Genomic DNA, 13,039 nt, shown 5'->3' with positions numbered 1-13,039 from the left:
GGGAAGGCCTCATTATATCAAATTGCTTACCATCTTAGGGAGAAGATAAAGGGGAAGGAGGGAAAAATTTGGAACTCAAAAATAAATGCTAAAATTTGTCTTTACATGTAATTGGAAAAATAAAATACTATTTAAAAAAAAAAAGTTTAAGCTCAGAGACAGCCCTCAGCAGTATTCTAGTATAATCTGGCCCTCTATCTGAACAGAAGGAATATAGAAGATGGGGTAGAGAGAGAGAGAGAGAGGGAGGGAAAGAGTATATCATGAGATGAGATATTTTGTGGGAAGAGGTGAGGGTGGGGGTAGGGAATGAGGCTGTAGTATGGAGGAAGGAAATGAATGCCATGAAGAGAGGACAATGGGAAATAGTGGGAAATGGGAAGAAATGTAAGAAAATTTGAAGAAGGGGAGGATTTATTGGAGTCCTTTTGAGAAACAGCAGTGTTGGTAGGGCATCTGGAGAGTGGGCTATCATTTTCTTCCATATGTTTAACAAGCATTAAGTACCTACTATGTGCCAGGCACATATAGAATATACAATATTCTAATGAGAATAATTGTACAGAAAACCCTGGCTTGACTGACAGCTTTTGATGAGTACTGCATAGCATTTTGCTGAGGAGATGGACTTAAAACTTTCCTTTCTGAAGTCTGATGGCTTCTTTCTTACAGAAATGCCAGGTTCAGGTGCCATGTTCCTTGAATGTCTTACCCTGTAGAGGTATGGCTCTGCCAACACTACCCTTTGCTCTTTCCTGTTTGTTGGCTAGGATACTCCCCCCTTAGAAGCTCCCTAACTTGGTGATGCTACTAATCAAGCCTCCCTGTACTCAGCTTTACTGCCCTCATCCCCCCAGCTTTGGTGGTTTCATGTCTAACTCCCCTTTGCCCTCCCCCTTACTTGCCTTATTCCCTTTCTCAGGCCTGCCTGGGCAGCCACTCATTGGGTTGTCCCCACCTCCTGCCAATGAATCTTGAAGTCCTCCTCAGCTCTGCACTGAAGGTATGGCATCTAGGAATGAGCCAGGGAGAGGCCTTGTCCAAGACTGACTGAGTTCTTGATGCTTCCACCAAGATGCCTGGTGGGGAGATTTTCTAGAGAAGACACCTGTCCCTCACAGTGGGGTTGGCCTGTTCCCAGCAGTTCTACTTCTGGCCCAGGCCTGGGAACACATATTGGCCACCACTGTCCTAGGTCTGGAATGAGGTCTTCCCGCAAATGGAAAAAGCTCTCATTACTGTTCTTCTACACTACCCAGAATCAAGCAGTCAGCAAGCGCTTACTAAAATGCCTAGTCACTGAGCTAAGTGTTGGGGATAGATACAAAGACAAAAATTAAATGGTCTTCACCATTTCCTACTCATGTGGTAGAGAGAGACAATATGTTCACATAGTATAGAAATATATGCAAGATCAAAACAAAACTCCGAGCTTGCTCCTAGAATTCGGAATTTACTTGGACTCATACTTAGGCACAAGAAGCCTTCTTCCTGACCCCACTGGCTTAGCTGGTTATAGTCTAGGCCCCAAGGATGAGACATGAGCCCAAATTGTTCCTTTCTGTTCTGATGATGCCACCCAGCTTGAGTTCAGCACCAGGGGCAGAAGACCATGAGTGCTTGGTTTGGGGTAAGTTGCCTGAGGGATTTGGTCCACTCTGGTAAAACCCAAGCTGGGATCTCTAGCCCAGGATAGATGTCCTGAGATTGCTCTAGTTTCAACTAGAAGCTGCCTAACCTCTACATCAAACCTGATCTCAAAGACATTACTGTCAACGCTATGTTCTCATTTAATCCCTATCACTCATGCCTCTCCTTTTATTCAGTAAACAATTATTAAGCCTATAAGTAGGCAGCAAGATGGTACCATGGTGCACAGAATAGTGGGCCTGAAACCAGGAAGACTCATCTTCCTGAGTTCAAATCTGGCTTCAGACACATACTAACTGTGTGACCCTAAGAAAGTCACTTCACCATGTTTGCCTCAATTTCCTCCACTGTAAAATGAGCTGGAGAATAAAATAGCAAACCACCCTAGAATCTCTGCCAAGAAAACCCCAAATGGGGTTACAGAGAGTTGGACAAGACTGAAAGCAACTAAACAATGATAATAGAAACCTCTGTCTTGTTCTAAGCATAGTGTCAAGCACTGACAATACAAAGACAAAAGTGAAGCAGTTCTTTTCCTCAAGAAGTTCATCTTCTAATGAGGGGATCCTCTATCCTGGTTTATGGGTGAGCTCAGAGACTTCTCTAGCTTTCCTGGCTGCATGCAAGGCCAGTGCTTGACTGGTATGGGAGGTAATGATCTTCCCTCCTCCACTTGCTCACTTTTGGGTCTTTCCCTAACATTTTTTACTCCACAGGAGACTGAAAAGTCTTAGGTGTTAAAAAAATAACTTGGAAAACCACAAACCCCGAGTTGTTTGGCAGTTATTAATTAGGTAAATAGCCTTTACTTACATAATGATCAACTAGAGTTTAGCTTTCAGAGATTAGTATCGAGAGATGGATGAATTACTCACCATAGGTTATAGTGAGAGAGAACATTATAGCTGAAGTCAGAAGCCACAAGGATCTCCATAGACACACCCTCCCTGGCTTCCTTGAAGCCCTAACTCAAATCCCACCTTTTACAGGAAGCCTTCCCCAACCCCTCTTAATTCCAGTGCTTTTCCTCTGTTAATTATTTCCTATTTTTCCAGTATATAGCTTGCTTTGTATACATTTGTTTTCGCGTTGTCTTCTCCATTAGACTTAAGCTCTTTGAGGGCAGGGACTGTCTTTTGCCTCTTCTTGTATCTAGAACAGTTAACACAAGGCCTGGCACATAGTAGGTACTTAATAAATGTTATTGAATTGAAATGCCAGGTGGCATTATGCATGGCAGCATCTGACAGGGACTTCAGGTGGAGATGCCATGTGGAGGAGGCCAGCCACAACGCAAAAGAGTCATTGGAAGACAATCACAGCAGAAGACTGTCACCCACTTCCCTCATCTACAAGGGTCCACAAGGAGATGAGGACACAAGCCCATCTGGAATTTACTAGGAGGGCCTTGGGAAGTTTCCTGAAGTCTTCTCCTTCAATATGCTGTGACTCTCACCTCTTTTATCTGAACATGGATTCCTCTACTCCTCCCCTCTACCTCCTTCAGTCCAGAGTACATCTCTATTATTGCAGGTCAGGGTAAAAGGAGGATAATATGGGACCTGTGGGCCAAAGGCCATGATGCCTTTGTGGGGCTCATCTCTGTGCTAACAGAGTAATCCTCCTTGAACTGCTCACCAAAACCATTTACCCTAGAGCTTAGCTTTGTTAGTGGAACAGATCAGACTTCCTGAGGGTGAGAAGAGGCCCTTTCCCCCAATCCTGCTGATGATGTTATCTCCCCTTCCCCAGCAAAAAGGCAAAGCCCAAACAATATTTATATTCTAAGAGAGGGGTGGCTTAAAGGGGAATTACAAATAGAGGCCAGATGCCTAAAGGAAGCTATATTGTAAATTGTGATCTATTTTGGGGTTCCAAAATCTAAATGAAGCCATTGCACCTGTTAGGCATGGAGGAGGAGAATTTCACAGGCCTAAAATAAAGCCAAATATTTTCCCATGGAAAATGCTTTTTATATTTAACTCCAGGTTGGCAGGGAGGTCAGGGGAGTAGATGGTAGGTTGGCAAGGGGGTAAGGAGAGATAGTGGAAGTTTGCCAATCTTCAAAGCCAGGGTGAGAATTGATATGTAATGAATGAATGAGATTTTCCACTTAGAGTAAGCCAGACTGAAGCTATCAACAGCAATTGGGCCTCCCTACCAGGTCCTCGGATCATTCTTAGCTCTGAGACTCCTACCTCATCTCCCTCCTCTCTGGTCTTCCTATTCTAGGTTCCTTACTCAGTCTTCTTCCTACTATAGGGGACAGTGTTCCAAACCTCTTATTGAAATAAATCCACAAATTTACTCTTTTCTTTCCCACTGGGCCATTTATATTCTCTCCATTTCAACCCCCTCTCTCCTTCTATCCAGACTCTCCATTTTGCTCTCCAAAGGAAATTCTTTTCATCACTCAAACTGCTGCAAGGGAACATTACCAGAGCAGCTTGTACTATTCAGTCTAACCTGAAGGTGGAGTAAGGACTGGCACTTTTTTGGAATCTGGAAGGAAAGAAAAAGATGTTTCAGTTAGAACTCAATTTGGTCTGGATGACATTAGGGCCACCTGGACACAGTAAGAGGCTTGGGATACAGAAAAGAATAAAAGCTTTTCCCCGGGAACTATATGAACACAATTACAAAACACTCTGCGCACAAATAAAGTCAGATCTAAATAATTGGAAAAACATTAGTTGCTCGTGGGTAAGCCAAGTTAATATAATAAAAATAACAATTCTATCTAAATTAATTTACTTATTCAGTGCCATACCAATCAAACTACCAAAATTATTTTATAGAGCTAGAAAAAAAATAATATCAAAATTTATCTGGAAGAATAAAAGGTCCAGAATATCAAAGGAATTAATGAAAAGAAATGCTAGGGAAGGTGGCCTAGCTATATCAGATCTCAAATTGTAGTATAAAGCAGCAATCATCAAAATTACTTGGTACTGGCTAAGAAACAGAGGGGTAGATCAGTGGAATAGTTAGGTACACAAGACACATTAGTCAATGATAATAGCAATCTACTGTTTGATAAACCCAAGGACCTCAGCTTCTGGGATGAGAACTCACTGTTTGAAAAAATTGCTGGGAAAATTGAACAAAAGTGTGGCAGAAACTGGGCATAGACCAATGGCTGACATCATACACAAGAATAAAGTCCAAATGGGTACATGATCAAGGTATAAAAACTGATACTATAAACAAATTAGGGGAGCAAGGGATAATATATTTGTCAGATTTATGGAGAATGGAGAAATTTGTGACCAAACAAGAGATAGAGAATATTATGAAGTGCAAAATGGATATTATGTTAATATGTTAAATTAAAAGTTTTTGCACAAAAAAAGCCAGTGCAACCAAGATTAGGAGGGAAGCAGGAAACTGGGGAAGAATTTTTACAGTTAGTATCTGTGATAAAGGTGTCATTTCTAAAATATATGGAGAACTGAATCACATTTACCAGAATACAAGTCATTTCCAAATTCATAAATGATCAAAATATATGAACAGGCAGTTTTCAGAGCAAGAAATTGAAGTTATCTATAGTCATATGAAAAAGTGCTTTAAATCACTATTGATTAGAGAGATGCAAATCAAAACAACTCTGAGGTACCACATCACACCTATCAGATAGGCTAACATGACAAAATAGGGAAATGCTAAATGTTGGAGAAGATGTGAGAGAGTTGGAACACTAATTCATTGTTGGTGGAGCTGTGGTGGAGCTCCAACCATTCTGGAGAGTAATTTGGAACTATGCCCAAAGGCCTACAAAAATGTGCACACCCTTTGATCCAGCAATACCACTTTTAGGGCTGTATCCCAAAGAGATCATAAATTCGGGAAAAGGTCCCACATGTACAAAAATATTTAGAGCAACTCTTTTTTGATGGCCAAGAACTGAAAATCAAGGGAAAATCAATTGGGGAATGGCTGAACAAGTTGTGGTATATGAATGTAATGGAATATTATTGTGCTATAAGAAATGATGAACAGGAAGACTTCAGAGAGGCCTAGAACTGATGAACTGATACTGAGTAAAATGAGAAGAACCAGGAGAATATTATACACAGTAACAGCCACAGTGTATGATGACTGTTTCTGATAGACTAAGCCCTTCACAGCAATGAAAGGACATAAAACATCTCCAAAGGACTCTTAAGGCAAAATATCATCCACATCCAGAGAAAGAACTGTGTAATCAGAACACAGAATGAAGCAGACTTTTCTGTGTTATGTATTTTTTCTTATGATTTCTCCCATTCTTTTTCATTCTTTTATGCAACATGACTAATGTGAAAATGTGTTTAATAAGAATGTATGTGTAGAACCCATATAAAATTGTATGCCATCTCAGGAAGGAAGGGGAGAGGGAGAGGTAGAAAATTTAAGAATTATGGAAGTGATTGTTGAAAACTGAAGACAAATTAATTAAATTCTTAAAAAATAATATCAAAATTTATCTGGAGAAATAAAAGGTCCAGAATATCAAGAATTAATTAAAAGAAATGCTAGGGAAGGTGACCTAGTCATACCAGATCTTAAATTGTCTTATAAAGCAGCGATCATCAAAATTACTTGGTACGGGCTAAGAAACAGAGAAGTAGGTCAGTGGAATAGGTTAGAAACACAAGACACAGTAGTCAATGATTATAGTAATCTACTGTTTGATAAACCCAAAGACCCAAGCTTCTGGGATAAGAACTTACTATTTGACAACAACTGCTGGGAAAACTAGAAAATAGTATGGTGGAAACTGGGAACAAGCCAACATCTGATACCATATACCAAAATAAAGTCCAAATGGGTAGAAGATTTAGATATAAAGACTGATACCATATGCAAATTAGGAGAGCAAGGAATAGTTTATCTGTTAGATTTATGGATAATGGAGGAATTTATGACCAAACAAGAGATAGAGAACATTATGAAATGCAAAATAGATAATGTTGATTATGTTAAATTGAAAAGTTTTTGCTCAAAGCCAATGCAACCAAGATTAGGAGGGAAGCAGAAAACTGGGAAGGTATTTTTACAACCAATGTCTCTGATAAAGACCTCATTTTTAAAATATCTAGAGAACTGAGTCAAATTTACAAGAATACAAGTCATTCCCCAATTAATAAATGGTCAAAGGATATGAACAGGCCATCTGCAGAGAAAGAAATTAAAGCTATCTATAGTCAGATTAAAAAAATGCTCCAAATCACTATTGATTAGAGAGATGCAAATCAAAACAACTTTGAGGTACCACATCACACCTATCAGATTGGCTAACATGACAAAACAGGAAGATGATAAATATTGGAGAAGATGTGGGAGAGTTGGAACACCAATTCAAGGAACAATTGTTACAGAAAATTCTTCCCATCATCTTGGGGCACACAAATACACACTGCATTTATGGGAACAGTACGTACATCTTAGAGTATAATGGCAGTGAAAGAGATATGTAGGGAACCATATGTACCAAGGCAATTCACAACTCTGGTACTAGAGGCCCTGAAATTCTCTCTTCTCATGTTGGGCCTTTGTATGGCCCAACTGTTGACTCACAGAAGATACTCCATCTCCTGACTCTGGGCATGTTCTAGGCTGGAATTCTCTCCCTCCTCACCTCTGCTTCCTGGCTTCCCAGATAAAATCTCACCTTCTCCAGGAAGACTTTTGTGATCCCTTTTATTTCTAATGTCCTCCTTCTTTTGATTATTTCCAATTTATCCTCTATATAGCTTGTTTGTACATAGTCGTCTGCATGTTATTTCCTCCATTAAACTTGAGCTTCTTGAAAGCCTGGTTTCTCTTGCCTTTCTCTGTATCCCTAATTTAGCAGAGTTCCTGGAGCATAGTAGGGGCTTAATAAGTGTTTGTTGACTGTCAGGCCAATTTCTCCTTGAGGGTGACTTCCATCATGTCACACAGGTCTGCTGCCTGATTTCCAACTTCCTTAGGACAGAGGAAATGGAGATGAGGGCACCTTACCATCATACTCCTTGCATCTTCTGCGTGCCTCCATACCAATCTCCTGTGACTGAGATGTAGGAAGAGGGAATCATTCCACTGACTTTCCATCCTGGTCTCCTTCCTTGGAGAAGGACAGAATCACCATTCCTTCTGCTCTAATTTCTTAATCTTTTGCCTGAACTGCTCAAGGCTTTGAAAGAACTCCACTCTTAGGCCATAATAGTTATTGACTTTGAAAATCTCTCTAAATTTTTCAATTAATTATTAACAAACTCCCACCTGGTCATACTGTCCACATTCCAGGTGACCCCTGTAGGTCACCATCTGAATCTCATTTCCTATATTCTACTACTCTATTCCTCCTTCTTATTCCCCTCAGTACCACCTCTTCCTAGTCCAAACCAGTCTTCCACTGTGCCCTCTGGAATGTCTGTTCCATAAGCAACAAACTTGCTTTCATCTTAAATCTTATCTTTACCACTCCTTCCATCTTTTGTCTCTCACTGAGACCTGGCTCCCTTCTGATGACATAGCCTCCATGGTCACCCCTTCTAGCCCTGACTGCACTTTTACTCACTCCTGTCAGCTCATTGGTCAAGGTAGGGGAATTGGAATGCTCCTTGCCCCTCAATCCCACTTTCAGTTTCTCTCCCTGCCACCATTAGCCAGTAACCTCTCTGAGATTCATGCCCTACTCATTTACCGCTCAATCATCAGGGTACTTTCTTTCCTTCCTCCATTAGTTCAGTACCTGGCTTATAACCTTTCTCTCCTCCTCAACTCCTGCCCTCATATAAGGAGACTTCATCATACATATTGATACTCCCTCAAATATTCTAGCCTTCCAATTCATCATACTTATTTCTCATGATCTACTCCTCTACCCTGCCTCAAATGGTCATATCTTTACAAAAATGGTCATATTTTTGATCTTGCCATGACCCAGAAATACACCACCCCCACGTTCATGAACTCAGAAATTACCTTATCTGATCACAAAATATTGGCTTTGCCCTTTCCCTCTGCCTTCCAATAACAAACCCAGCTTTTAATCTATACAATGACTTCTGACCCCTTAACCCCTCAGTTCTTTCCTAGGCCATCACCCCTGCAATAGCCACACTCTCCTCCTTTAACTAACTTGACCCCTTGGTGAACCAGCACATTATCTTTTCTCAAGTCTTTTGCCCCCTTATCATATCATGATTGTACCCTGTCAAGTGAGACTCTCAGCCTTGGATCACTCCTATCATCCATTGCCTTCCATCCCATACATGTGTTGCTAAAAGAAGGTAGAGAAAATCACATAATCATTTTTGACTGGGTCTACTACAAATTTATGTCACATAAACTCAACTGGACCCTCATTGCTGCTAGGCAATCCTACATCTCTTTAATTAATTCACTATCCCATTCACTACTGTGGCTTTTCCAAACCTCTTCATCCTTCAGATTTCACATGGCTCTCCCTCCCCTCACTCTCTCAGCTGAGAACTTTACCTTATATTTTACAGAAAAAAACTGAGGTAACTTACCACTAAGTCCATAGGCTGTCCCCTTTTGCCTGGAATGTCCTTCTTCCTCATCTCGGCCTCCTGGCTTCCTTCCAGTCCTAACTAAAACTTTGTCTCCTAAAATCCCTCTTAATTTTTCCAGTCCCTCTTAATTTTAGTACCTTCTCTCTCTAAATCACTTCCTATTTATCCCATCTATAGATTATTTGTATGTATTGATTTGTTGTCTCCCCCATTAGACTATGAGCTTCTTGAGGGCAGAAAATGTCTTATGCCTTTGTCTTCTCAGCACTTAACACAGTGAGTGGCACACAGTAGGTGATTAATAAATGCTTGTTGGCTGACTATCCTCATATCCCTAGCACCTAGTATCTAGCCTTGCAATATTATGTTCTTAATAAATGTTTGTTGAACTTTGAAAATCCTCCCCTTACTACTAGCTATACCCAGAAAACCCACCCTTGTCCTCTACTCATATTGCTAAGTATAGCTCTCTGGCAAAGCTCAGTGGAACAACACAAGTTTCCAGGCCTCCATTACTATGTGAACAGCAGGACATTTCAGGGAGAGCACCTGGGCTGCCAAGACTGGAGGAGATCAGGAAGGGGCCAGAATTGAGGCTACAAGGCAATCATTTGCCCTCCAGCTTAGTGGAAACTTCAGGAAAAAAGGGAGGAGACACATTGTGAAGGGGACAGATGTATTCAATGGGTCTAACATATTTCTCAGTGTCTTGGTCTAAAGTCCCTGGTCTCATTTGAATATAAAACTTTATAAGTACTTAATGTTCTAGTCTAAAATCTTTTAAACATTCTTTTCACTTCTAAAGGGAAACAACCCCAAATTTCATTGAAGAGTTTTCTTCTCCCAGAAGATAGAATTAGGATGGTGACCAGACAAGGCAAGAGGACTTGATTAATCCACTTAAGTAGGTCAGTAGCCCTTTTCCCCATGCCTTCACTGAAACAGAGAGATGATTTGACAGGGTTCAATGAAAGTTGTTACTATTGTTCCATTCGATTAATCAAAACTATTGCCTAGACTTTGTTTTCCTGTTTAATGTGGATTGTGGAATTTTTTACTATGTTCTTGAACCCTATAAATTACATGTAGGAAATGGCCTGGACACAGAGAGATTTTCAAAGGCAGGATGGATTTCTGTCCCTTAGGATTCTCTGTGTGTGTGTGTGTGTGTGTGTGTGTGTGTGTGTGTATGTGTGTGTGTGTGTGTGTGTGTGTGTGTGTCTGTCTGTCTCTCTCTCTCTCTCTCTGTGTGTATGTGTGTGTGTGTATGTGTGTGTGTGTGTGTGTGTGTGTGTCTGTCTGTCTGTCTCTGTCTCTCTCTCTCTCTCTCTCTCTCTCTCTTTCCAGAGATACTTAAAATAGAACTATTTAATAAATTTGTCTCTGGCAGATTTGAGCCCAAAACACAGCCCACTATGAATTCTAATCTCATGTCTGTGGTTCACATGCCAGTTCAGTCCCCTGAGCCTTGGCCTCTTCATCCGTAAGACAGTGATGATGCTACTAACCTCAAGGTTAGAATTTTAAGAAAAAGAATGAAGACAAAATTAAATGGTCATATAAACACGAACTTCAAAAACACAACACTTTTTTGTTCTTCAGACCACTCAGGTTGTGTCTGTTTCCTGCCACAGGCAAGAGCTGACTCTCATAAATCTCCCATTCCCACCCCCAAGCCAGCTGAGCTATTTGAGATCTCAGCTGGCTCCTATTCAGGGCCTCGTGCAACAGTCTACAAGGCTATCAGCTGAGCCCTGGGTAGGGCTCTTTTACTATGGATGATGTAAGGGAAAGAAGGAGTGGGATTTCCAGACCCTTGCATCTAACACATAGGAAAAACAAAACAACCCAACTCCCCAAACTAAGGTCCCTTCCAGCTTTAACATTTTATTATTCTAATTCAGCTGTTTTGTATAGTGGAAAGATGCTGGATTTGGAGGCTAAGCAAACTAAGTTAAAATTCTAGCTTTTACTAACTATATGACCATGGGCAAATAATTTTTTAAAATTCTGCCTCAGTTTCCTTATCTGTAAAATAGTGGGGTTGGACTAGTTGGTCTCTAAGGTCCCTTCCAGCTCTACATCTATGATTCTATGTGCCAATAATCCTATAAAATTTAAAATACTTAAGTACTTAACTAAGTATTTAAGTATTTAAAATACAGTGGGATATGCTACTGAACTATTTCTTCTTTCCATCACTGACTTCCTTTTCTTCTCCCAGTTAGCCAGAGAAACACAATTCCTTTCCTGTTGTTTATTCTTCAAGTTTTTTTTAAAGGACGATCCAATGACTTTAGCCCCAAAGAAGTGCTTGGATCTCCTTGTTCCTACTCATCCAGATCTCTTACTCCTCATCCCACCAAATGAACACTTCTCCTTCCATAAAGATATCCGTTAGAGAGAGCAGCCAACAGCCAGTGATGCCGCCCGAGAGTGCTTCAAAGTTTGCAATGAAAAATGAGAGAAAAGGGGTAATGATGTAAATTACATAGGAAAAGAGTGTACCAAGTGTGTATGAGGGGCACAAGATGGGCAAAGAAATCAGGAAGTTCTCCTTCACCATGGGTAAAAATGAAAGTTCTATTAAATAATGATTTTATTCTTTTTTTCTCCCTTGGGATGTGACAATTATGACTTCTTCCCATCCTTGGAAAGAAATCTGCTAGCTCTTCAGTAAGGGATCTAGTCATCAATAACAGTCCCACGAGGCAGGTGGAAGCCAGACTCCTATATTTAGACAGACAGAGTGAATCAAGCCCAGGATATATTTATCTGGGAGGCCATGTGCGAGTATGTACATATGCGTATGTGTGCGCTTGCATGTGTGTGGGTTGTGTGTGCTTGGGTTTCTCACTGGGGGGAAATACTTTCCGCTGTGAGTGACTAGAATATAAAAATACCAATGCAAATGCTGAGCTGGCAGAGAAGAGCAGACAGGGTAATGCTTCACCAGCTTCCACAGCAGTGTGTGTACAGTAAATGATGGTGTTTGGGGCTCCTTGTTTTGGAAAATTGCTAATATGCAGAGGGTACTGCACAGTTTATTAATTATATCTGGCAAGACTGGTCTGTCCTTTCTTCTGAGATGACATCATACTCATATGATGGCTTCTCATTGGGGAGATGGGATTTCCAATTACCTAACGGGGTTGGGTGGGATTTTATTTTGTTTATTTTTCAAGGAATATGTATTTTTAAAAATTGATTTGTCTTTCCTATTGCCTCCCCCATTAAGCAAATTAAAAAAAAAATCTCTCACTACATATCTATATTGTCTAAAAAAGCAAATTCCCACTTTAGCCATATCCAAAAACGTATGTCTCTTTCTGCAATGTAATCCATCTCTCCTACTGGAAAGTGAATGGCGTGTTTCATCTTTCTTCCTTTGGATTGTCAGTTTATCATTGTGTTGATCAGAATTCTAAAGTAATTTCTCTCTATAATGTTATCATTCCATAAATTGTTTTCCTAGTTCAGCTCTTTTCCTTTGCTCTGCCTCCATTCATAAAAGTCTTCCTACTTTCTTCTGATAGAGAAGCTAGATGGTGCAGTGGATAGAGTGAAGTCAAGAAGATGCCCCTTCCAGAGTTCACATCTGGTCTCAGACACTAGCTGTGCAACCCTAGGCAAATCACTTGACCTCAGTTTCCTCATCTGTCAAATGAGCTGGAGAAAGAAATGGCAAACCAAAAAATCCCCAAATGGGATTATGAAGTCAGATATGACTGAACAACAACAACAATTTTCTTCTGAAATATAGTGTAGTTCATGCATTGTAACAGCGAAAAAGTGGCCCTCTTTTATCATACTGATTGATGGAGAGGTGATGGAAACAACCAAAGAACATCAGATAGTTAGTATTCTAAATGATAGGAAAA

Source organism: Notamacropus eugenii, chromosome 1 (assembly GCF_028372415.1).
Source record: "Notamacropus eugenii isolate mMacEug1 chromosome 1, mMacEug1.pri_v2, whole genome shotgun sequence".
In the NCBI taxonomy this organism is placed as follows: Eukaryota; Metazoa; Chordata; class Mammalia; order Diprotodontia; family Macropodidae; genus Notamacropus; species Notamacropus eugenii.
The sequence above is the reverse complement of the archived record's forward strand: the minus strand, read 5'-3'. Positions refer to the sequence as shown.